This window comes from Mobula birostris, chromosome 8 (genome assembly GCF_030028105.1).
Source record: "Mobula birostris isolate sMobBir1 chromosome 8, sMobBir1.hap1, whole genome shotgun sequence".
In the NCBI taxonomy this organism is placed as follows: Eukaryota; Metazoa; Chordata; class Chondrichthyes; order Myliobatiformes; family Myliobatidae; genus Mobula; species Mobula birostris.
The window spans coordinates 85919829-85945685 of NC_092377.1; the positions used below are offsets into that span (position 1 = coordinate 85919829).

Here is a 25857-nt window from a genome sequence, read left to right on the forward strand (position 1 = left end):
AACCTACTTTGCACCGTGGACCGGTTTAATATTGACAATATTCTTGCGGACCGGCCAACTGGAAGGGGGGGAGGTGTTCAAGTAGGGTTAAACTCACCTCAACATGTCTTTTACAGTTAGGGTTGCCAACTTTCTCACTCCCAAATAAGGGACAAAAGTAGCAGTCAGATCCTGACGAAGGGTCCCAGCCCGAAACGTCGACTGTACCTCTTCCTATAGATGTTGCCTGGCCTGCTGCGTTCACCAGCATCTTTTGTGTGTGTTGACGAGACACTTGTGTTTACCCCGAGAAAGACTACCATGACCATGAAGCCTTGCAGGCTCCAGTGTGCACATGCATGACGTTCGCATATGTAACGTGCGCATGCGCGTATGTGCCGATTTTTTCCCCCACACATCAGTTTTGGCTTAATCTTCCCAACTACACTGTACCTATATCATTTCTACTTTATATAGGCTGTGTACTTATCATATCATTAATGCTTTTACTATATGTTAGAATTATTTCAGGTTTTATGTGTTATTTGGTATGATTTGGTAGGTTTTTTTTGGGTCTGGGAACGCTCAAAAATTTTTCCCATATAAATTAATGGTAATTGCTTCTTCACTTTATTCCATTTCGGCACGAAAGGTTTTATAGGAATGCTCTGCCTTAGCGGGGGAAATACGGGACAAGGGTGGTCCCGTATGGGACAAACCAATTTAGCCCAATATATGGGATGTCCCGGCAAATACAGGATAGTTGGCAACCCTATGTTCAAGTTTAACAGTGCGTGACAGGGAATGAGGAAAGGTGCAGCTGACTCATATCGTTTCCTCATGGCCCGGTACCGGTGGTTGGGGACCGCTGCCCTAGTGGGCTCAACAACAAGCTGTTCTAAAAAGCCATCCCTTAGACATTCTACAAATTCTTTCTCCTGAGGTCCAATACTGGCCTGGTTTTCCCAATCCACTTTCATGTTAAAATCGCCAACGATTATCATGACATTGCCCTTCAGACATGCCTTTCTATCTCCTGCTGTAATTTGTATCCACATCCCTGCAGCTGTTTGGAGGCCTGTATACAACTGCCATTAGGGTCCTTTTGCCCATGCCATTTCTTAACTCAAGCCATAGAGGCTCTACACCTTCCAATCCTATGTCATCCCTTTCTAATAATTTAATATTATTTCTTACATACAGGGCCACACCACCCTCTCTGCCTACGAACCTACCTTTCCGATACACCGTATATGCTTGGACGTTCAATGGCAGCCATCCTTTAGCCAAGTTTCAGAGATGGCCACAATGTCATACTTGCCAATCTGTAGCTGAATTTCAAGATCGTCCATTTTATTTCTTATGCTGCGTGCATTCAAATATAACACTTTCAGTCCAGTATTTATTGCTTTCTGTTTTAACTGCACCACACCTCTATTGCCTGTAACTCATCCCACTGGCTGTGATTATGCCTCATCTCCTACCTGTCCATTCTATCATCTCTGTTGCACGCTATCTTTGATTTATTTCTGTTTTCCCCTTCCTCTGCCCTATCACTCCGGTTCCCATCCCCCTGCCAAATTAGTTTAAATCCTCCCGATAGCTCTATTAAACCTGTCTGCTAGGATATTGAACCCCTTTGGGTTCAGGAGTATCCCATCCGTTTTGTACAGGTCATACCTCCCCCAGAAGAGGCCACAGTGATCCAAGAACCCGAAGCCCTGCCCCCTACATCAGTCTCTCAGCCACGCATTAATATGCCTGATCATGCTACTCTTGCACTCATTAGCACGTGGTACAGGCAGCAATCCTGAGATTACTACCCTGGAGGTCCTGCTTTTCAGCTTCCTACCCAACTCCCTGAATTCTCTCATCAGGACCTCCTCCCTTTTTCTACGAATGTCATTGGCACCAATGTGTACCAAGACTTCTGGCTGTTCACCCTCTCCCTTCAGAATACTCTGCACCCGATCCGAGACATCCTGTACCCTGGCACCTGGGAAGCAAGACACCACACACATCTTGCTGTGCAATTTAAGACTATCTTTGCTTAATCTCTTTCCCAGTTCTGGCAAACAGTCTCCAACACGAAACATCAACTCCATTTTTCATTGCACAGATACTGCAGAGTCTTTTTAGTATGTTCTAGAAACATAGAAAGCCTACAGCAAAATACAGGCCTTTTTGCTCATAAAGCTGTGCTGAAAATGTCCTTACCTTAGAAATTACCTAGAGTTACTCATAGCCCTCTATTTTTCTAAGCTCTCTGTACCTATCCAGGAGTCCCTTAAAAGACCCTATCGTATCCGCCTCCATCACAGTCACCAGCAGCGCATTCCACACACTCACCACTCACTGCGTAAAAAAATTTGCCTCTGACATCTCCTCTGTACCTACTTCCAAACACCTCTTTGGTTCTAGCCATTTCAGCCCTGGAAAAAACCTTTGACTAACCACATGATCAATGCCTCTCATCATCTTGTACACCTCTATCAGGTCACCTCTCACCCTCTGTCACTCCAAGGGGAAAAGGCCGAGTTCACTCAACCTATTCTCATAAGGCATGCTCCCCAATCCAGGCGACATCCTTGTAAATCTCCTCGTCACCCTTTCTATAGTTTCCACATCCTTCCTGTAGTGAGGTGATTAGAACTGAGCACCGTACTCCAAGTGGGGTCTGACCAGGGTTCTATGTAGCTGTAACATTACCGCTCAGCTCCTAAACTCAATCCCACGACTGATGAAGGCCAATGCATCGCATGCTTTCTTAACCACAGAGTCAATCTGCGCAGCAGTTTTGAGTGTCCTATGGACTCCGACCCCAAGGTTCCTCTGATCCGCCACATTGCCAAAAACTTCTGTTTTTATTTCTGACTTCCTGCAACTGCAGCATTTTCTTTGATTCTCATTGTCCCGGAAGGAGTTCAGCTTCTTGATGGTTATTCGAAAGCGCACTCATCATTCAGGGAAATGGAGATTATTCCATTACACTCCTGACTTATACCTTGTAGATGCTAGAAAAGGCCATGAATGTCAGGAGATGTGTCACTTACCATAGGATCTTCGGACTCTGACCTGCTCTTTTAGCCACAATATTTACAAGGCCTAATCTAATTGAATTTCTGGTCAGTAATGACCGCAGGAGGTTGATGGTGGGCCTTCGGTGATGGTTATGCAGCTGAATGTCAAGGGTAGCTGGTTAAATACTCTCCTTTTGGAGGTGCTCATCACCAGGCACTTGCCACTTATCACACAGTTCCTGAATGTTGTCTAAAGCATGCTGCCCCGGTGTGGGCTGATTCATTTTTGAGGAGCTACAAGTGGATCTGAATATTGTGCAGCCATCAGCAAGCCACACATCCTGACTTTCTAATGTTCTGACTGAAGGAAAATCATTTCTGAAATGGCTGAATATAGATGGGCATGGGACATTACCCTGAGGAGTTCCTGTAGAGAAATACTAGGTCTGGGATGATTGACTCCCTGCCACTACAATCATCCTTGAGTGAGATACAAATGGATGTCCCATTCATTTTAATTTTACTCAGAGTCCTTGAGGCCCCACTTGTCAAATGCTGCCTTAATATCAAGGACAGTAATTTTCACCGCACCACTAGAATTCACTGTGATGGCGACACGGTGTCACTGCGAGCAATGCAGCTGCCTTGCAGCTCCAGCAACACGGATTCCATCGTGACCTCCGCGAGGAGTTTCTAAGTTCTTCTGATGGCCACACAAGTTTCCATCCAGACCCTCAGCTTCCTCCTGCATCCTAAAGGTAGAGGGTGATATTTCAATTAGCCACTGCAAGTGTAGACGGCTGGTGAGTGGTGGGGCTGGGTACTCATGATCATGTACGAGAGAATAAGTTAAAGGAAAATAAGCAGAGAATGGGATTCCTCTGAGAAGCAACATTCAATGGGCCAAACAGCCTCTTTCAATGAGGTAGGAAAATATGAATTGATACTATGAAGACATTTAGTTCAAAAAGGTAATCAAAAGCACATCTTATGAAATAATCAACAGTTCCACACACAAAATGGAGAGATTCAACTAAAAGGTGAAATGATAAGTACATTTCATCAAACGAGTTGGCTATAGACCAACACGAGCATAAGTCTGCAAACTGTTGGAGCCTCTGGTTTAGACCACTGAGACAACACAAACACCTACATCAGGATGCTGTTCATCGACTACAGCTCAGCATGTAATACCATCATTCCCACAATCCTGATTGAGAAGTTGCAGAACCTGGGCCTCTGTACCTCCCTCTGTAATTGGATCCTCAGCTTCCTAACCGGAAGACTACAGTCTGTGCGGATTGGTGATAACGTATCCTCCACGTCGACGATCAACACTGGCACACCTCAGGGGTGTGTGCTTAGCCCACTGCTCTATTCTCTGTATACACATGACTGTGTGGCTAGGCATAGCTCAAATACCATCTATAAACTTGCTGACGATACAACCATTGTTGGTAGAATCTCAGGTGGTGACGAGAGGGCGTACAGGAGTGAGATATGCCAACTAGTGGAATGGTGCCACAGCAACAACCTGGCACTCAACGTCAGTAAGATGAAAGAGCTGGTTGTGGACTTCAGGAAGGGTAAGACGAAGGAACACATACCAATCCTCATAGAGGGATCAGAAGTGGAGACAGTGAGCAACTTCAAGTTCCTGGTTAGATCTGAGGATCTAAGCTGGTCCCAACATATCGATGTAGTTATAAAGAAGGCAAGGCAGCAGCTATACTTTATTAGGAGTTTGAAGCGATTTGACATGTCAACAAATATGCTCAAAAACTTCTATAGATGTACCGTGGAGAGCATTCTGACAGGCTGCATCACTGTCTGGTACTGCACAGGACCAAAAGAAGCCGCAGAGGGTTGTAAAAATTTAGTCCACTCCATCTTGGGTACTAGTCTACCAAGTACCCAGGACATCTTTAGGGAGTGGTGTCTCAGAAAGGCAGCGTCCATTGTTAAGGACGTCCAGCACCCAGGGCATGCACTTTTCTCACTGTTACCATCAGGTAGGAGATACAGAAGCCTGAAGGCACATACTCAGCGATTCAGGAACAGCTTCTTCCCCTCTGCCATCCGATTCCTAAATGGACTTTGAAGCTTTGGAGACTACCTCACTTTTTTTAATATACAGTATTTCTGTTTTTGCATGTTTTTGCACCTCAGTCAGCCCAGATTGGAAGTAGCATCTCCAACACCATCACACTGAGCACAGGGGCCCCCAGGGCTGTGTGCTCAGTCCACTGCTGTTCACTCTGCTGACCCACAACTGTGCTGCAACACACAGCACGAACCACAGCATCAAGTTCGCTGATGACACAACCGTGGTGGGTCTCATCAGCAAGAACGATGAGTCAGCATACAGAAAGGAGGTGCAGCGGCTAACGGACTGGTGCAGAGCCAACAACCTGTCTCTGAATGTGAACAAAACAAAAGAGATAGTTGTTGACTTCAGGAGGACACGGAACAACCACTCTCTGCTGAACATCAATCGACGACTCCTCCATAGAGAACGTTAAGAGAGCCAAGTTTCTTGGTGTTCACCAGGCGGAGACTCTCACCTGGTCCCCCAACACCAGCTCCATAGCAAAGAAAGCCCAGCAGCGTCTCTACTTTCTGCGAAGGCTGAGAAAAGTCCATCTCCCACCCCCCATCCTCACCACATTCTACAGAGGTTGTATTGAGAGCACCCTGAGCAGCTGCATCACTGCCTGGTTCGGGAATTGCACCATCTCGGATCGCAAGACCCTGCAGTGGATAGTGAGGTCAGCTGAGAAGACATCGGGGGCTCTCTTCTCGCCATTACACACATTTACACCACACGCTGCATCCGTAAAGCAAAAAGCATTATGAAGGACCCCACGCATATGAACTCTTCTCCCTCCTGCCATCTGGCAAAAGGCACCGAAGTATTCGGACTCTCACGACCAGACTATGTAACAGTTTCTTCCTCCAAGCCATCAGACTCTTTAATACCCAGAGCCTGGACTGACACCAACCTACTGCCCTCTACTGTGCATATTGTCTTGTTTATTATTTATTGTAATGCCTGCACTGTTTTGTGCATTTTATGCAGTCCTGGGTAGGTCTGTAGTCTAGTGTAGTTTTATGTTGTTTTACGTAGTTCAGTGTAGTTTTTGTATTGTTCACGTAGCACCATGGTCCGGAAAAAACATTGTCTCCTTTTTACTGTGTACTGTACCAGCAGTTATGGTCGAAATGACAATAAAAAGTGACTTGACTTTACTTTTAACAATCTATTCAATATACCTAATTCACTTACTTGTTTGTTTATTATTATGTTTTATTTTATTTATTATTATTATTTTTTTTTCTCTCTGCTACATTATGTATTGCATTGAACTGCTGCTGCTAAGTTAACAAATTTCACGTCACATGCCGGTGATAATAAACCTGATTCTGATTCTCTGCCTTACACAAGGAATAGTAGACTTGCCTAAACAGGGTGGGGGTGGGGGAGGCTGGCAACGAGAACTAGAAACATGGGAATGAGAGATAGGAGCAGGGTATTCAGCCCTTCAAGCTTGCTCCACCATTGGGTGGCTTAGAGGGATAGGTGTAAAATGTGGGCAAGTGGGACGAGTTTAGATTGGCTTCTTGGTCAGCATGGACAAGTTGGGCCAGTTTCAATGCTGGATAACTCAGACTCCCTGACCATTCAAGAAGCTCTGGAATCTGAGTGAGGAATCAACTCAGCATTACTGTATAACCCCACTCCACTGTAACCTTTCATTCTCTTGCTTACTACGAGTCTACATTCCTCTACCTAGAAAATATTTAAAGCATCAGTTTCCACTGCTCTTTGAGGAAGAGACTAAAAGACTCATTACCATCACAGAGAAAGACAAGTATATTTCTACGGTATTAAATAAGACCACTTATTTTATAAAAGAGTGACACTAATTCTAAATTCTCCCATAACTGTAAATATCCTCTCCACAGCTAAGATCTCCATCAATCTTCTTTATTTAAATTAATTCACATCTCACTCATCTAAACTCCAGCAGATACAAGCTAGCCTTTCCAATTTCCCCTTTAGAGTACCCTCACCCTGCTTGTATCAATCCAATAAACTGTTTCTAATCGATTTATAATCTTCATTAAGATTAATGAAGATTATTAAAGATTAATCTTTCTCTACACAAAATGCTAGATATTGTCTCACCGATGTCATTTAGAACCTTCCTAATTTTGTATCAAAGTCCTGCCAAATAAGCAATGACATTTTGTCAGCTTTACTAATTTTGAGAATCACGCAATCAGACATCATGCAAGTAGCATGACAATATTCCTTGTAAGGCAAATTTGCCTTTTGTCTATTGAGGAACATTGTCTACCCCACTTAAAGTTTAAACATATAGGAAAAGCAGTAATATTTTGGGAATTCCCACACTTTATCAGAAAGGGAAATAAAGATTTGGATAGCATTTGATGAGGAGAGAAATTACTGCAATGGTTAAAAAAAAGTATATAAATCCCATCACCAGACATTTCTGCATTAATCCTGTTTCATACCACCTTGTACAATATATTTTTGATCATGTGCAAATCTAACAACTGGATGCAAATACCCAGTATTCGGTAGGAACAAGAGATGATGCATTATCAACCTAAGATGCCCAAATTAAAAGCTGAGACAGTTAATACATTTTGTGTTTGAAAGAAGGGCAATTTGTCTTTCTAACTGCTCATTTCTTGGTGATAGTGACTTTGTGTTAACTATCAAACACTCCCTCAGTCTCCCCTCCTAGGTCTTGTCATCTATCAAAGGAGAGAGATTGAACAATGGAACACGGAGAAGATAAGAGATAAGCAAAAGCAATCAGCGGCTCCAGTAAATTATCATTCTGTCACTGTCAGTGAATTGGGCTCCCAAAAAGAAGTATTTGCAGTGTTATCCTTCTATCTGAAGTTATTGATCAGAGATTTTAAGAAAGCACTCTACTATTCAGACTCTATCACAATAAAACCAATTGAACTTTGAGTACATGACTGCAAGCATCAAAACTGGTGCTGTCTCTTGTATCAGAGACTAATAAATGCAGGAAATCAAAGAACATGAAAAGCCTTTTAGTTAGTCAACTTATTCCATCTACAGACTCAGAATCGTCCAATGGAGACACAAGGGATCTGCAGATGCTGGAATATGGAACAACACAAAGGCTGGAGGAAAGAAGGTGGGCTTGATCTAAACTGTTGATTATTCATTCCCCTCCGTAGATGCTGTGTGACCCACTGAGATCCTCCAGAACTTAGGATGTTGCTAAGAAACAGTGTATCTGTTTTAAACATTAAGTTAATTCTGTACAATCACTGCACCAAATATCAACATCCTCCTATGTTTTAAGAAAATAACATGGAATTACCTGTGCCTTCTATCACATCCCTCCCACTTCCTGAAACTCCAAAATTCCCACTGCTCTGATAAATGCGTCGTTTCTGGGAACCACATACAGTATTATTGCTTTCAGAAGAACAAGGCCAAGGATTCTGGAATTAGTTGTGGACTGTGACTTTTGAACTGAAGTTTTCGTATTTGAGAACCTGACTACCCACTGTAATACAGAGGGAATGGAATCCTGTCAGAGGTGTTAACTTCCAATGAAAAATTAAGCCAAGGCCTTTTCAGTCTTTCAGACAGATTTGAAAGCAGACTTGTTAAAATTAAAAAAAACTCACCATCTCTTCTGGATGTTTTGCCCAGAATTCATTCGTCACAATTTTCAAAATATATACAGTTTAGATGTACTATGTTGGTTATGAAGGGCCTAGGGCACCCTGACGTGAAAAGCAAAATAGAAATCCAAGTTTTCTTTCAACCCATGCCTCTGCCACATGCCCACTGTTCTGCTCTCTATATACACATGACTGTGTGGCTAGGCATAGCTCAAGCACCATCTATAAATTTGCCGACAATACAACCATTGTTGGTAGAATCTCAGGTGGTGATGAGAGGGTGTACAGGAGTGAGATATGCCAACTAGTGGAATGGTGCCGCAGCAACAACCTGGCACTCAACATCAGTAAGACTAAAGAGCTGGTTGTGGGCTTCAGGAAGGGTAAGACGAAGGAACACATACCAATCCTCATAGAGGGATCAGAAGTGGAGAGAGTAAGCGGCTTCAAGTTCCTGGAAGTCAAGATCTCTGAGGATCTAGCCTGGTCCCAGCATATCGATGTAGTTATAAAGAAGGCAAGACAGCGGCTATACTTCATTAGGAGTTTGAAGAGATTTGGCATGTCAACAAATACACTCAAAAACTTCTACAGTTGTAACATGGAGAGCATTCTGACAGGCTGCATTACTGTCTAGTATGGAAGGGCTACTGCAAAGGACTGAAAGAAGGTTGGAAATCTAGTCAGCTCCATCTTGGGTACTAGCCTACAAAGTACCCAGGGTATCTTTAGGGAGCGGTGTCTCAGAAAGGCAGCGTCCATTATTAAGGACCACAAGCACCCAGAGCATGCCCTTTTCTCACTGTTACCATTAGGTAGGAGGTACAGAAGCCTGAAGGCACACACTTAGCAATTTAGGAACAGTTTCTTCCCCTCTGCCCATCCGATTCCTAAATGTCCTAAATCCTAAACCTTTGGACACTACCTTACTTTTTTTAATATATGGTATTTCTGTTTTTGCGTGTTTTTTTAATCTATTCAATATACGTAATTAATTTACTTGTTTATTTATTATTATTATATTATTTATTATTTTTTTCTCTCTGCTAGATTATGTATTGCATTGAACTGCTGCTGCTAAATTAATAAGTTCCACATCACACGCCGGTGATAATAAACCTGATTCTGATTCTGACACATAGATTAGCAGATCATTTTATTGATGTGTAATCTAATCCGGTTGCATTCAAACTGGCAATGGCCATATGTTGGCCTTAAGTTGCTCTGGGACGTGAATATGACAAAAGTCTTAACTTGATGCAAGCACAATGTACAATAATATATCTACCCAGCTCAGTATGTCATCCATATTAGATTGCAATGGCCACCTCATCCCTGTTGATTTGAGATCTCATGCCAACAGTTCACATCACTGGCACAAGATTTCCTAACATAACCTATCCTGAAGCATAAAGTAAAATTTAGTGAATATCATGAAATACATTGAAAATTAAGTATATGAATAAAACACAACAAAAAAGTCCAAGAGTCATACAGCTTGGAATCTGCCCTTTGACCTAACTGGTCCATGTCAACTAAGATTCCCATTTTAGCTGGTCCCGTATGCCCATGTTTGACCCATATTCCACTAAACCATTCCTATCCACGTACCTGCCTCAACCACTTCCTCTAGCAGCTCATTCTATATACTGATCTCCATCTGGGTGAAAAAGATGCCCCTTGGGTTTGTAGTTCCTATTAAATCTCCCCCTCTCATCTTAAATCTATGACCTCCAGTTCTCGATTCCACAATCAATGATATAAAAATTAAAATGTGAATGTATAGAGGAGAAGCAACAGTGAAGAGGAATTAATGTTTCATTTTCTTAAGGACTTCAATTATTTATTATTTGTTGAATATATGCTTGGAAAGGTTTTGTTTTGTTTATCTGCCATCTTTGGCGCTCAAGTCTTTAGCTCATCTGAACTAGCCACTAGGAAGTGCAGACATTGTCAGCACGTGACTTTTTTTCACAATGTCGTTTCTAAGGAAAAAAACATACAACATCGAACAATACATTACCCCACAAATATAAACACACAGTGAAATTCTGACGGAAAATGGCTTTGCCCTTTTTATCAACCTAACAAAAGAACTGAGAAAACCAGCTGTTTCAATGGATTAAATACAGGTTTAAAAATATGCACTTGGAATTGGGAACAGGCTATTTCATGACTTCATTATATGTCGTAGCTTTGAGATTGCAAGTGATATCAGTGACTTAATTTATAAAATATGATCTGCAACTACTAATGTGAAGCACTTGAAATTTAAGTAATAATATTTACGAGGTTGAATAATCTGTAATGAAACCAGGTGCTGACCCCAAGCATCCAAATCTATTCATCTCCAAGAGGTGAGAGAGATTAAGCACAGGATGTCTTTTCAAACCTTTCCCATGCTTCTACCTTCAATAACGCTATCACCGTATTGATTTTCTTTTCAGTTTGTTCCAAGGCCAGGAGTGAATGGCAAATCCTGCTGATTTCAAATTGAAGTTCGCCAAATTGTATCTGTTATATTCCTCACAAATTCAAAAGTTGACAGACATTATTTCTTGTAGTGCATTTGCTCCATAATAGCTTGCTCTGTTAAAATATTCTATTCAGAACATACTGACTGATGAGAATTTTGCAAAGAATGTATACTCAATGGTAAAACCACTCAGAATGGCTTTTACTTAAGTCTTATTGCACATTAAAATATTTTATAATAAATCTAATTTTGCAGGGTAACAATATCAGATTAGAAGTAAAACATGACTGCTACATGTCACATAAATCATAAAGAAGGTAATTTTAAAGTGCAAATGGTGGGGATGTGATGGTTGGTTTCTGCCGTTCATGTACTTTATAGATGGATGCAAAACGGACCAATTTTTGGGCAGTGTTCTACACTTGATTTTTCCCTGTATTTGAGGCACTACCACTTTGGTAAGAAGCCTTTCCAGACATCCCTGCATCTGCCTGAAACAAGTATTTGGCCCCTCACAAGCATACGTTGATCAGGTAATCTGTGATATTAACAGAAATACAGAACTAAAATAAGCAGATATTCCACTTGGCAGATTCAAAATGGAACTACAGGACAGAGATTGCATTTTCTGTGATGTTGATGATGCAGTTTTGTGCTACCATCAACTTCATTCATCTCCAAGAAAGAATCATTGTCATTTGTGGCACAGAGAAAGAGCCCTGTCGGTGCCGAGGTTTTCTCCCTCCTTAACAAACCCCCGTAAATTAATTTTCGCTCAACTTCTGTCTGATAGTATCAATTACCACCAACTAACCCAGTCACAATCAGATTTATCATCACTGACTTGTTTGTCGTGAAATTTGCTTCTTTGCAGCAGCAGCACAGAACAAAGATATAAAATTCCTATAGATTACGAAAATAAATAAACATTGCAAAAAAGCTATAATGAGGTAACGCTACATGTATCAGTCAAATATCTAATGGCAGAGGAAGAGACACTGTTTATGAATCGTTGAGTGTGGGTCTTCACATTCCTGCACCTCTTCGCCGATGGTGGTAATAAGAAGAGGGCATGTCCCTGGTGATAGATGCTCCCTTCTTCAGGCACCACCACTTGAAGGTGTTTTCAATAGCGGGAAGACTGTGCCCATGATGGCTGAGCTTATAGCCCGTTGCAGCATCTCCTGTGCACTGGAACCTGCATAGTAAGCAATAAGCTAAACAGTCAAAATGCTGTCCGCCGTACACCTATAGAAATTTGTAAGCCTCTTTGGTGACATCCTGAATCTTCTCAAACTCCTAGCAAAGTAGAGCTGTTGTCATGATTGCATCAATGTGTTGGAACCAGGATAGATTCTACAAGATATTGTAGCCAGCAACTTGAAGCTGCTGGATCTACATCCCCCTAGTTACTAATGTCTTTGCTACGTGGAAAGTTCTCTTTCTGTTTAACCTGTCTGGAATCTTTCATACTTATATACATCAGGTTTTTTCTTCTTGCACTATAATTCATAAATAAGGAATAAGAGCATAGCATAAATGCTGGGACCATGCACAACATTAGTGAGACCGCAGAGAGAGAGAGAACTGCTACAAAGAAAGCAGCAGCAGCAGCTATATTTCATTAGGAGTTTGTGGAGATTTGGTATGTTACCAAAGATACTCACAAATTTCTACAGATGTACCATGCAGAGTATTCTAACTGGCTGCATCATCATCTGGTATGGGAGTACTACTGCACAGGATCGAAATAAGCTGCACAGAGTTGTAAACTTAGTCAGCTCCATCATGGGAACTAGCCTCTGTAATATTCAGGACATCTTCAGGGAATGATTCCTCAAAAAGGTGGCATCCATCATTAAGAACCCCCATCACACTGGTCATGCCTTGTTCTCATTGCTACCATCAGGGAGGAGGTACAGAAGCCTGAAGACACACACTCAATGATCCAGGAACAGCTCCTTCCCCTCCGCCATCCAATTTCTGAATGGACATTGAACCCATGAACATCACCTCTAATTTTTTTAAGCAACACATTCAAAATGCTGGAGGAACTCAGCAGGCCAGGCAGCACCCGTGGAAAAGAGCAGACAGTCGACGTCAAGCCAAGACACTTCATCAATATTTAATTGAACCATTTAATACATATGGTGGTGGTGGTTGGCATCCGTCTGTCTTGAAGGACAATGAGTGATGATCATTATCACTACAAGCCTGGGTGGAAGTATGGAGATCCTGAGATGCCCAGTCATCAAGATCCCCCTCTCGGCCTCACCACAACACATGCTGGTGATACTACACCAGATTCTGATTCTGATTCAGATCGTTGATATAGATGGCAAGCAATCCCTGCAGCACACCAATAATCACAGGCCTCCAGTCAGAGAGGTAACCATCTACCACCACTCTCTGGCTTCCCTCATGAATAGGGTTGCCAACTGTCCTGTATTTGCCAGGACATCCCGTATATCGGGCTAAATTGGTTGTCCCATATTTCCCCCACTATAAGTAGAGCATTCCTATGAAACCGTTCGTAAGCCGAAGTGGTGTAAAGCGAAGAAGCAATTACTATGAATTTATGTGGGAAAAATTTTTGAGCGTTCTCAGACCCAAAAAATAATCTACCAAATAACACATAAAACCTAAAATAACACTAACATATACAACCGTTTGTAGGAATAATATGATAAATACACAGCCTATATAAAGTAGAAATCACAGACCGCCAGGGCCAGGACTTGACTCGGAACCTGGAAGCCGCCAGGACCAGGACTCGACTCGGAACTTGGAAGCCGCCAGGGCCAGGACTTGACTCGGAACTTGGAAGCCGCCAGGGCCAGGACTCGACTCGGAACTTGGAAGCCGCCAGGGCCAGGACTCAACTCGGAACTTGGAAGCCGCCAGGGCCAGGACTTGACCTGGAGCCTCCGGGTAGTGGCGAGCTCTCAATTCAGCCCGGGAACAGTAGACAGCGGTTCTTGATTCCCTCTGGGGGATTAACTGATGGACCCACCTTGGTGAGGAAACTTTGCAGGCTCGCTTTGGTGAGGTAACTTGACAGGGTTGCTCCGGTGAGGAAAGGTGAATTACCTGCACTCGCTTCGGGCGGAGACTAGGCTTGCTCTGGCCAGATGACATTGGCACGCCGTACCTTGGTGACTTTGCAGACGCTCTCGCACCGAATGGCTGAAAGCCGGAGACTATATACTACCGGTTCAGTCGAGAGTAATTGCCTCCAATCACCAATGCCGAGGGACATGGGAAAACAGGGAACCAAAGGGAAACAGGGAGTCAACGGTCCGGATCATAACATAAACAAAGTAAATTTAAAGGGACCCTGATCTGGATCTTGACACTCAGTTATATTAATTTTAGCTGCATATAAGCTAGGCTACATAAGGAATGCTGATCTCTGCCTGAATAAATCATTATTCAATATTTTTTATTCACAGTTCGTCAGATAATGAAGTGGGTCATCCTCATTTCCAATAAGACTTGGAAATGGTTCAGGCATACCACCATTTGGCAGGTAACATTTACACCGCACAAGTGCCGGGCAAAAACCATCTCCAATGAGGGAACCTCTTGTCATCTTATTCTGACATTCAAATGCAGCATCATCCTCTAATCCACTATCCTTGACATTCTGGGGATCACTAAGCACCCTGGTAACACAATGGGGCCAGCTTTTAGTCATAGGTGACTCTAGCTTTTTCTTACACCGTCAAAGACACACATCAAATGCGGAAAGCTTCCCGGAATGTTATGTAAAGCCTGGTGTCTAACTGTAAGTGGTTCATTTAATTTAAACACAAAGTCACAGGTCTTGACCTTAAATGGCAATTATCCCTTTGCCTGCACAGATGCAGCCTGACCTGCAGTGTTCCTCCAGAGGATTGTTTGTTGCTTCAGATTACAGCATCTGTATTCTCTTGTGTCTTGATTGATTTGCCCTTGGCTTTCTTGTATTCTGATTCAGAATGAAAATGTCGCTGGTTTGCCCAGCACTTGCCTATCCCAAATGCATTGAAGGAGGTGGCAGTGAGATGAATGCTCGAGCCACTGCTATCCTTCTGCTGCTGGTCAGTAGAGAATTTCATAACTTGGACCTCAGTAACGAAAAACAAACGGTCATTTATTTCAAAGCTGACACGTATGTGGGACGCAGTTAAGTCCTTGATATTTTTGAGCACATTTTCTGTTCTCCTACATATAATAGGAAGGTTGCAGAAAAATAGAGCACATGCAGTACTGACTGTTAGGAGGTGAAATCAGTCAAACTTCTCCGCCATTGTTTTTCTCCTCTTTTGTGATTATTGCAATTAAGTAGCCTTGACTATGATGTATGATGCTTAAGTTACCTTTGTTTTATAATTAATGAGACAAGGCCTGTTTACTGATCTCTACTGCTTTTCTGCTGGACAGGCAACTTCACAGTGGAAAGAACCACATGCTAGACTGTCAGTGGTATGGATCACTCTCCTCAGTACTGAATACTGCAAGTAGCACTGAAGGGTCTGGGATAAGCTTCTGGAAAGTATGCTGGTTACACAAGGACAGCCCATCAAGAAGGCAAACAGCAAGAAGTCAGCATCAACACATGCCTGAGAGGAGACACTATAGTCTAAAATTATGGACACTGGTCAGGAAGCTGTGCGGCTGGCAACCGGTTCAGCACCGGAATGGAGAAGTCCAGTGGATAGTACAAAATCAGGAGCACTTATTACAGAGGAAGAACAATCTAAACTGGCCTTAATGCTCAGCTTTCCAGGATTTTCCCAGCAGCAGCATCTGGCAAATGAACAGCTTCTTCCCCTCTGCCATCCGATTCCTAAATGGACATTGATCCCTGAAGCACCTTCAATTACTCCAAAAGACTGAGGTTTGGTAAAATACTGAAAGGCTTTTATTCGCTGTACAATATGACCTCCACAGTGAGTGTCTGCCCCCGGACTGAGGGGGAGGGGCAGGGGCAAGGCGAACACCTTTATACAGGACTCTGTGGGAGGAGCCACAGGGGCAGTCAGCAGAGGGGTGTGTCCAGACAGGCAACCGAGTTACAACATATATACATGGTTTACCACATTCACCCCTCCTTTTTTAAAAAGAGTCCCGCGGGGTGAAGTGACTGACAATATTTAAAAGAAGTATATTTACAGGTTAAGTCTATCAGGCGGCCGAGTCCGTCGCTGTGATCTACGTAGCACCGGCGATGGCGGTTGTGCTGGCTCCGGCCTGACTTCAGGTGCCAGCACGTTAGGCGTCGCTAATCCCTCGTGCGTCGCACCCGGTATGGGAGTGTCGTGTGGTGTCTGTATAGGGTTTGGGGTGCACGGTGTCTCGTAGGTACATACATTGGTGGATACAGGGTTAATAGTCACCACGGAGTGTTCAGGGTAGGGGCCCAGAGCTCCTGCGGGCGCCAGGTCGTGGATGGAGACCGTGTCCTCCCGCCCATCAGGTAAAACCACATAGGCATACTGGGGGTTCGCATGAAGTAAGTGAACCCTCTCGACTATCGAGGAGTATTTATTGCTCCTTGCATGTTTCCGGAGCAGCACTGGCCCCGGGGACATCAGCCAAGATGGTAGGGTGGTCCCAGTGGCTTCCTGGGAAAAGAAAAGAGCCGCTCATGAGGGGTGGCATTGGTGGCCATGCATAACAAGGAGCGGATGGAGTGGAGTGCCTCGGGAAGGACCTCCTGCCAGCGGGAGACCGGCAGTCCCTTTGATCTGAGGGCTAAGAGTGTGGCTTTCCACACTGTGCCATTCTCCTTCTCTACCTGTCCATTCCCCCGGGGATTATAGCTCGTGGTCCTACTGGTTGCAATTCCCCTAGCCAGCAGATATTGGCGCAGCTCGTCACTCATAAACGAGGACCCTCTGTCACTGTGGATATAGCATGGGTATCCGAACAGAGTGAAGAGCTTGCGCAGGGCTTTTATAACTGACGTGGTAGTGGTGTCGGGGCAGGGGATGGCGAAGGGGAACCGCGAGTACTCGTCAATTACGTTAAGAAAGTACACATTGCAGTCGATGGAGGGAAAGCGGCCCTTAAAGTCAACACTCAGTCGCTCAAAGGGGCGGGTGGCCTTGATGAGTGGTGCCTTTTCGGGTCAGTAGAAGTGCGGTTTGCACTCTGCGCAGACTTGGCAGTCCCTGGTCATCATCCTGATTTCCTCAAGGGAGTAAGGCACGAAGTGGAAAAGCCGGGTGACTCCCGGGTGGCAAAGGTCTACATGTAGGGCGTATAGCCGGTCGATCTGCGCGCTGGCGCAAGTTCCCCGGGATAGGGCATCGGAGGGCTCATTGAGCTTCCCAGGCCTGTACATGATGTCATAGTTGTAGGTGGAGAGTTCGGTTCTCCACCCCAGAATTTTATCATTTTTGATTTTGCTCCGCTGCTGATTATTAAACATGAATGCGACTGAGCGCTGGTCAGTTAGCAGGGTGAACCTTTTGCCGGCAAGATAGTGCTTCCAGTGCCTTATAGCTTCCACTATGGCCTGGGCCTCTTTCTCTACCGCAGAGTACCGAATTTCAGGGCCTTGAAGGGTACGGGAGAAGAACGCCACTGGTCTTCCTGCCTGGTTGAGGGTAGCAGCCAGCGCAAAGTCGGAGGCGTCACTCTCTACTTGGAAGGGAATGGCCTCATCCACCGCATGCATTGCTGCTTTGGCAATGTCCCCTTTTATGCGGCTGAAGGCCGTGTGGGCCTCAGCAGAGAGGGGGAATGTGGTGGACTTGACCAGGGGGCGGGCCTTGTTAGAGACCCATTGGGCGTAATATGAAAAGAAGCCCAGGCACCTTTTGAGGGCTCTGAGGGTACTGGGAAGAGGGAGTTCCAACAAGGGGCGCATACGGTCGGGGTCAGGGCCAATGACTCCATTCTCCACGACACACCAAAGGATAGCAAGTCGGGTGGTCCCAAATACACACTTGTCCTTGTTATAGGTGAGGTTGAAAGGTTTGGCCACTTGGAGAAATTTTTGGAGGTTGTTGTCGTGATCCTGCTGGTCGTGACCGCAGATGGTGATGTTATCCAGATATGGGAACCAGGCCTTCAGTTGGCACTGGTCCACAATCCGGTCCATTGTCCTCTGGAAGACAGATACACCATTCGTGACACCAAAGAGGATGCGCAGGAATTGATAAAGCCTGCCGTCCACCTCGAAGGCAGTGTAAGGGCAGTCCTCCCGGCGGATGGGGAGCTGATGGTAAGCGGATTTTAGGTCTATGGTCGAGTACACCTTGTACTGTGCTATCTGATTGACCGTATCCGCGATGCGGGGTAGAGGGTACACGTCGAGCTGCGTGAACCTATTGATGGTCTGGCTATAGTCCACCACTATCCTATTCTTCTCCCCGTTCCGAACAACCACCACCTGCGCCCTCCAAGGACTTGTGCTTGCCTCAATGACCCCCTCCCTGAGCAGCCGCTGCACCTCCGACTTAATGAAAGCTCTGTCCCCCGCGCTGTACCTCCTGCTTTTAGTTGCCACAGGTTTACAGTCGGGGGTCAGGTTGGCGAACAGCGATGGGGGAGGGATCCTGAGGGTGGAGAGGCCGCAAGTGGTGTCGGTAGTGTGGCAGTTGGCATGGTGTTGGGTGGGATGCGCGGGTCGGTGTGTGTGTGTGTGTGTGTGGTCAGTAGCGGGGTACGTGACACATCTCTACAAAACAGGGGATTTATGACAGTAATTGGCAGGAGGGGCCCATCATACTTCATTGTCACGCTTTTCAGGTGACTCTGGAAGTCCAACCCCAACAGCACAGGGGCACACAGTTGAGGCAAGACCAGTAACGTAAAGTCCCGATATTCTGTGCCCTGCACCACTAGTGTCGCTACACAACCCCCCTGGATGTCTGTTGTATGCGACCCGGAGGCCATGGTGACTCTCCGACTTACCGGCCGTATCATGAGTCCACAATGCCGCACCGTGGCCCGGCAGTCAGCAGAGGGGTGTGTCCAGACAGGTAACTGAGTTACAACATATATATATGGTTTACCACAATCCCTCGCTTTTTAATATATATTATTTCTGTTTTTGCACTATTTTTAATCTATTCATTATATATATATACACACACACACACACACACTGTAATTGATTAACTTATTTATTTATTTTTTTCTTCTATATTACATATTGCATTGAACTACTGCTGCTAAAGTAACAAATTCCACGATACATGCCGGTGATAATAAACCTGATTCTAGGCAGCTCCAGGAAACAATTATATCAGTATGCCAATAGAGTTTCTTTTGTCAAACTGCCAGAACATCACCAGGGATAGCTAAACCTAACCTATTCAGATTTTTTAATCCAACACTTGCAGCAGGAAGCTTACCAAACTTGCAGACTGATTTCATATTCTTGACTTAGATTGACTTTTAAAACGGTAGCAACTTCAATCCTGCAAATGTATTAACCGAGGTAGAATGTACATCAAAGCTGTTCCTTTCTGGTAAAGGCAACAGCCAACGTATAACACAGCCACATAGACCTGCATGTGTGCATTGAACACGATGATCTCAGCAACATAAAGGTTCGATATTCCAGATGATCAAAAAATCTGTGGAGCATAGAAGAGCAAAATAAAATTGCCCTGAGTTCTTGTTCTAGTCACAATCTACAGTCCCCTGGACACTGGCTGAGGGTAGGATCAAGACAAAGCAATTTGCCTCATGCAGCTGAGAAATACTCACTGGACTAATACAAGGATAACCAATTGAGTAAGGGGCTAGATTGAAGCTGGCACAGTGGAACAATATGCAATGAATCAATGCCTTTATAAGTGGAAGGAAGGAACTAGAGGAGGAGGGAGAATTCTAAAAAAAGACCTTTCCGATTGTTAGACAGGAAGAGCTTCAAATACCAGCAATTATTTTATAATGTAATATGGAATAATAGATGTCCCATATATGAGAAACCATAAAGGCCTTAATTGTGCCATACTTGGAAGAAGAGAAGTATTCAGTAGTGCAGTCGGTCTGAATTCGTTGATGAATATTTATGCCATTGCAAAATCATTCGCAAATTAATTGTAGAAAGGCTGTTGACAAAAATAGAAGATACCTGGAGCTGTTTAACAAGCAATAATTCCATGAACTGTCTGAACCCCATTAGATGAATCGTCTGACCCCAAGATAGAATAAGAGCTTGAAATTACACTTAAAAAGCAATGATAATTCTGCCTGAATCTGCATTGCACCCCCGTCATGTTGAAGCGTGCGATCTTGCCGCACAATGTCAGTGTCATGTGGAAATTTGATAAAAAGAAATGGCAAGGTTAGTCACATCTATAACTGCAGAGGAATAGAAGAGGTCGATGTGAATAAATAGACTACAATCAACTTTACTGAAATTGTCCTGCCATACTATGTCCATGTCAGTCAGTAATGGGGAGGTTGGTACACAGACAGGAACAGCCATAAACATCCCAGCCCCTCAACCCTGCCCTGGCATTCAACACGATCCTGCTGATCTGCTCCAGATCTCCTCATTTGTGCCAGTTCCCCATTATCATGAATTCCTTGATCCAGTATTTAGCTACTTCCTCGTTAAATACCCCCAGTGATCCAGCCTCCAGAAATCTCCAGGGTACAGAATTCCAGAGATTTATCATCTTCTGGAAGAAGAGATACCTAAACACCTCAGTCTTAAATGATCACTCCCTTATATTGTACCACATTCCCTAATCTACTTTGCCACGGTCCCTTCAAGGTCTTATATGTTTTCATAAGGTCACCCCTCAGTTTCTCATTTCTAAAGAACGGAGAGCCAACTCCCTTAGTTATTTATGACAGGACAATCTTTTCACCCAAGAATTAGCATAACGTATAGTGGATGTGGAGAAGATGCTTCCTGTAGAGGGGAGGTCTAAAACCAGAGGCCACAGCCTCAGGACAGAGATGAGGAAGACTTTCTTTAGCCAGAGAGTGACAAATCTATGGAATTCATTGCAACAGGTAGCTGTGGAGGCCAACTCACTGGATAGATTCTTATTTAGTAATGGATCGGTCATGATGAAATAGCAGAGCAGACTCGATGGGCCAAATGGCTTAATTCTGCCCCGACATCTTATGATTTTATGGCATCTCTTTTGGTCAGTCTCCAACGTTATATGAGGAACAAACTACACACCAGCCTCACCTGACGTACTGTTTGAAGTCAAAATTAATGAGGAAGTTTTAAGCAAGGCAGTACACGTGATTCACTCATGGACTGTAAGTGAATAACTTAAGGTTGGAGGTGTGCTGTGGTTGGTGACAGCAGGAATAAAGAGCATTGCCCAAAATAACTCACATTTACACAAATTTAAAAACATAAAGCTTCACAGTCAACATTTGTAATTTAGGGAAACATGCACAGCAATATCTGTGAAACAATGAGATAAAGATCTGAGATTTTAGTGCCAAGTTCTTGTGTCTTGCATTTATTTTAGTTCTGTTGGGTGAAGAATAACTATTAGCCTAGATGGCAAGAGGAATCTCCTGCACTCACTGGAATAGTGAAGGGGAATCTGGTGGAAGGCAAACAGGGTTTGTTTTGTTTTCTCCCCCAGTTTTCAGTAGACACTCACGTCTCTGAAGTAGGAACTGAATCCATGAGGGAAGAAGTATAATGCTGAACAAAATCATCTCTGTTCACATGGCCTAAAGGATAGAAGCAAGCTGTAATAAATCCAGAACCTTCATAGGAAATGTCACAAATATCAGCATTTTTCCTTTCTCAGTTCAGCACAGTAGCATACTGGTTAGCGTAATACCATGACAGTGCTAGCAATCGGGGTTCAATTCCATCCCTGTCCTTGAGGAGCTTGTACGTTCTCCCCATGACTGGGTGGGTTTCCTCCAGGTGCTCTGGTTTCTTCCACTTTCCAAAGACGTGTGGATCGGTAGGTTAACTGGTCATACAGGTGTAATTAGGCATCACGGGCTCGTTGAGCCATAAGGGGCCTATTATCGTGCTATGCCTCTAAACAAAAACTATCACTTTTAATCATCAAGTATCAGCTTATGTGATATTGTCTAATATTTCTGTAAAACTGATTGGGATGTTTTGTTACATTGAATGGACTATATAAATCTTAGTTGTTGGAACAAAATCAACTGCATTCTCCTGGCATGGAGATTTAAGCCAACTGGTTCACCATCCGAAAAGAAACACTTTAATTTCATCTCATTAATGCTCCATATGAAAATATGTTATTTGTATCTATTCTAAAAAGTGTATCTATTGCATTTTATCCCATTGTAAAATACTTTGAACTACATCATTTGTATGAAAAGTGTTATTAAGATTAATTTTTGTGGGAGATAGGAAAATAGCGATTGGAGATGATGGCACAAAGAGCTGTGGTTTCAGATCCAATCTCACTTCCCTCTAAATGGTCATAACAACCCTCGAAAGTGGACTTGAGAAAGAAGGTAAGTGGTTCCTCTCACCACATAATCCACAAACAGGAGCTCTAAAAGAAAGAATACAGACAGATATTCCTGCAACAATATGGCAATTCTCCATTGCTTTCCTACCCCCTCACTGTTCCTAGTCTCAGTTGCCTTTGAATATAACCAATTCCCTTCAACTTTACTCCAGGAGCTAACTTGTACTATATTTGTCCAGGTACTAAGCCAGAAAGAACAGAGACATTATCAACCCAAACACAAGGAAATCTGCAGATGCTGGAATTTCAAGCAACACACATCAAAGTTGCTGGTGAACGCAGCAGGCCAGGCAGCATCTCTAGGAAGAGGTACAGTCGACGTTTCAGGCCGAGATCCTTCGTCAGGACTAACTGAAGGAAGAGCTAGTAAGAGATTTGAAAGTTGGAGGGGGAGGGGGAGATCCAAAATGATAGGAGAAGACAGGAGGGGGAGGGATGGAGCCAAGAGCTGGACAGGTGATAGGCAAAAGGGGATACGAGAGGATCATGGGACAGGAGGCTTAGGGAGAAAGAAAAGGGGGGGGAAAGCCCAGAGGATGGGCAAGGGATATAGTGAGAGGGACAGAGGGAGAAAAAGGAGAGAGAGAGAAAGAATCTGTGTATAAATTACGGATGCGGGAGGTGGGGCATTAACGGAAGTTTGATAAGTCAATGTACCTCATCCGTTATTTATATACACACATTCTTTTTCTCTCTCTCCTTTTTCTCCCTCTGTCCCTCTCACTATACCCCTTGCCCATCCTCTGGGCTTTTTCCCCCTCCCCCTTTTCTTTCTCCCTGGGCCTCCTGTCCATGATCCTCTCATATCCCTTTTGCCAATCACCTGTCCAGCTCTTAGCTCCATCCCACCCCTTCCTGTCTTCTCCTATCATTTTGGATCTCCCCCTCCCCCTCCCACTTTCAAATCTCTTACTATCTCTTCTTTCAGTTAGTCCTGACGAAGGGTCTCGGTCCGAAACGTCGACTGTACCTCTTCCTAGAGTTGCTGCCTGGCCTGCTGCGTTCACCAGCAACTTTTATGTGTGTTGCCAGAGACATTATCATTTGTGTATGATGTATGGACAATACAAGGTCTTTTAAGAGCCTCGTAGATAGGTACATGGAGCTTAGCAAAATGGAGGGCTATGCGGTAGGGAAACTCTAGGCAGTTTTTAGAGTAGAATACATGACTGGCACAACATTGTGGGCCGAAGGGCCTGTCGTGTGCTGTAGATGTCTATGTTCTATGTATGAACCACATACAGAGAGTACTTCGCTGCTCCAATTATGATCAACAGCCCTGTTGAAGTTTCTGCGTCATGTGACTGTAATTGCAAACTGCACCCTAGAAACAGTCAGAGTCCACTTTGGCATACACCGTGCAGTCCCCGGGAACCTCCATTCGTAACTTACTGAAATAAAAGGTAAAAAAAAACTTTAAAAAAAAACTATCGTAGGATTAGTCGAATTAACGGAGTTTATATAGATTGTTAAATGACTGAGAGGTTGTTTCACAAACCCGGTGAAAAACGTTCTATTATAAGGCAGCCTCTTTGCACCGCCTGGGACACACTGTTTTCCAGTCTCCGACTTCATAAAAACTTCGCCTGCTTATGGAGAGGCCAGTTGGAAGTATTTCTATGATCCTCTGACGAGAAGAAGATGCATGACATTAGCTTTCCTCGATGCTGTTATCAAATAAATTATAAACCAAAATAAACTGTCCGACATTAACTCACCATTCCTCAACAACAAATATTCCCGGGACGATCCCCGTTAACCCAGGCGTGCTGTCAATCAGCGGCTTAGCCTGAAGGTCATGAACTCAAACCAGTGGAGCATTGGTGTTTGTTGCAATGTGTAAATAGCAAGGCAAGTTTTGTTGCAGAAAGGACCACCAGTTGACTTATTCATCCGAATGTTTCAACATAAGTAGATTATATTAACCAACAATAAAAATGTCGGTAATTATTTCGCGCTCGTTGTCAGATTTTCTCTATCGATTTTGTTTTCAGTTCCGGGGTAATCTAAGATTTATTTTTCTTTTTTTTTAACCGCCTTGACATGTTCCGGGTCATTGGATTTGGAACGATTCTGACAGGCTAGCTATGTCCAAACATTCCCGGTTCTTGTGTTTGTGTGTGGTGGGTTTGCATTCATAATACGAATAAAATATGCATGTAACATAAGCCAGAAATTCACAATCGTCGCCTTTACGTACTTCCCTTCCCGAATTACCAGCTGTCTGCCACCGCTTAACAGTATACTGTGCGTGTTATATTTAACCCATTAATTTCCTTTAAAAATCATTGTTAACTAATTTTAAAACCTGCCTAATTTCCTTATGTATATCACCCGTGCAGACAGTATCATTTCAACTTTCCAATGATGGGCCAGTTGGTGAGGTTGCTGAGAAAATTGACAGCAAGGTGGGGTGGGAGGGTGGGCGATGGTCACGGACAATCAGTTTGCCCCTATTGTGACGAACGGAGGTAGGTAGAGGTAGGCAGCCTGGAGTTTAAGAACGCGTGTGTGCTTACATGGGCAAAAGGACAAGCATCGAGAAACTGGGTTAGAATCCACATAAACTGGGATCTCAAGGTTTGAAATAAATCTAATAGATTTAGCAATTCAGAATCTCAGAATATTTAAATTAAGAAAATGCGGCTTGCTATTGGAACAAAGTGGCTTCAGCAACCCAGGTCTAGGGGCTGTTAACAGCGATGCACGTGGTTGCAGAGAGCTGGACTGAATTGTATTGTCATCTGGTCACAGTCTGCCATGTGATAGGAGCAGCTTTTTATTAAGATTTTAGTTAGATGGGCAAATGTTGACCTCTTGTGGCTCTGTTCCCAGGAACTGGAGGGTTTAGTAGTTTTATACAGCTGCCAATTTACAGACTGCAATTAGACTAAATAGAGTGAGGTTTATAATAGGGTATTTCAGGAGCATTACTGATGAATAAGGCTGAGAATTCAGTGTTGTTCATAAGTTCACTGACCCTAATCAATCTGGTGGAGATTTTAATATATTGACATTATTTAGGAGGGATGGGGGCATTGGGGTGAGGTGGAGGAGGGGGTAGGAGAGGGAGGCACTTGGGAATGTTGGCAAGTGGTGAGTTAAGAATGTGGCTGCAGAGATGCGCAGACACTGAAGTTTGGTGGACCTGAGGGAGAAATCAGATGTTCCCAATGACTGTGGAATTATTGCAGTCAGATTTTAGTAACACGGGAAGGGAACTGTGGGAGTA

The 25857-nt window shown here is 43.8% G+C and overlaps 1 long non-coding RNA gene across 1 annotated transcript in view; it reads right to left on the reverse strand.

The window, feature by feature from the left end:
- LOC140202233 (uncharacterized) overlaps window positions 1–24536 on the reverse strand; it is a 93313-nt gene extending 68777 nt beyond the window's left edge. Inside the window, exons 1-2 of the long non-coding RNA XR_011887046.1 lie at window positions 24344–24536; window positions 24124–24252 (exon numbers count right to left, since the gene is read on the reverse strand). This is a non-coding gene — a long non-coding RNA (uncharacterized lncRNA). The remainder of the gene's footprint in view (window positions 1–24123; window positions 24253–24343) is intronic.
- Window positions 24537–25857: the final 1321 nt, after the last annotated feature.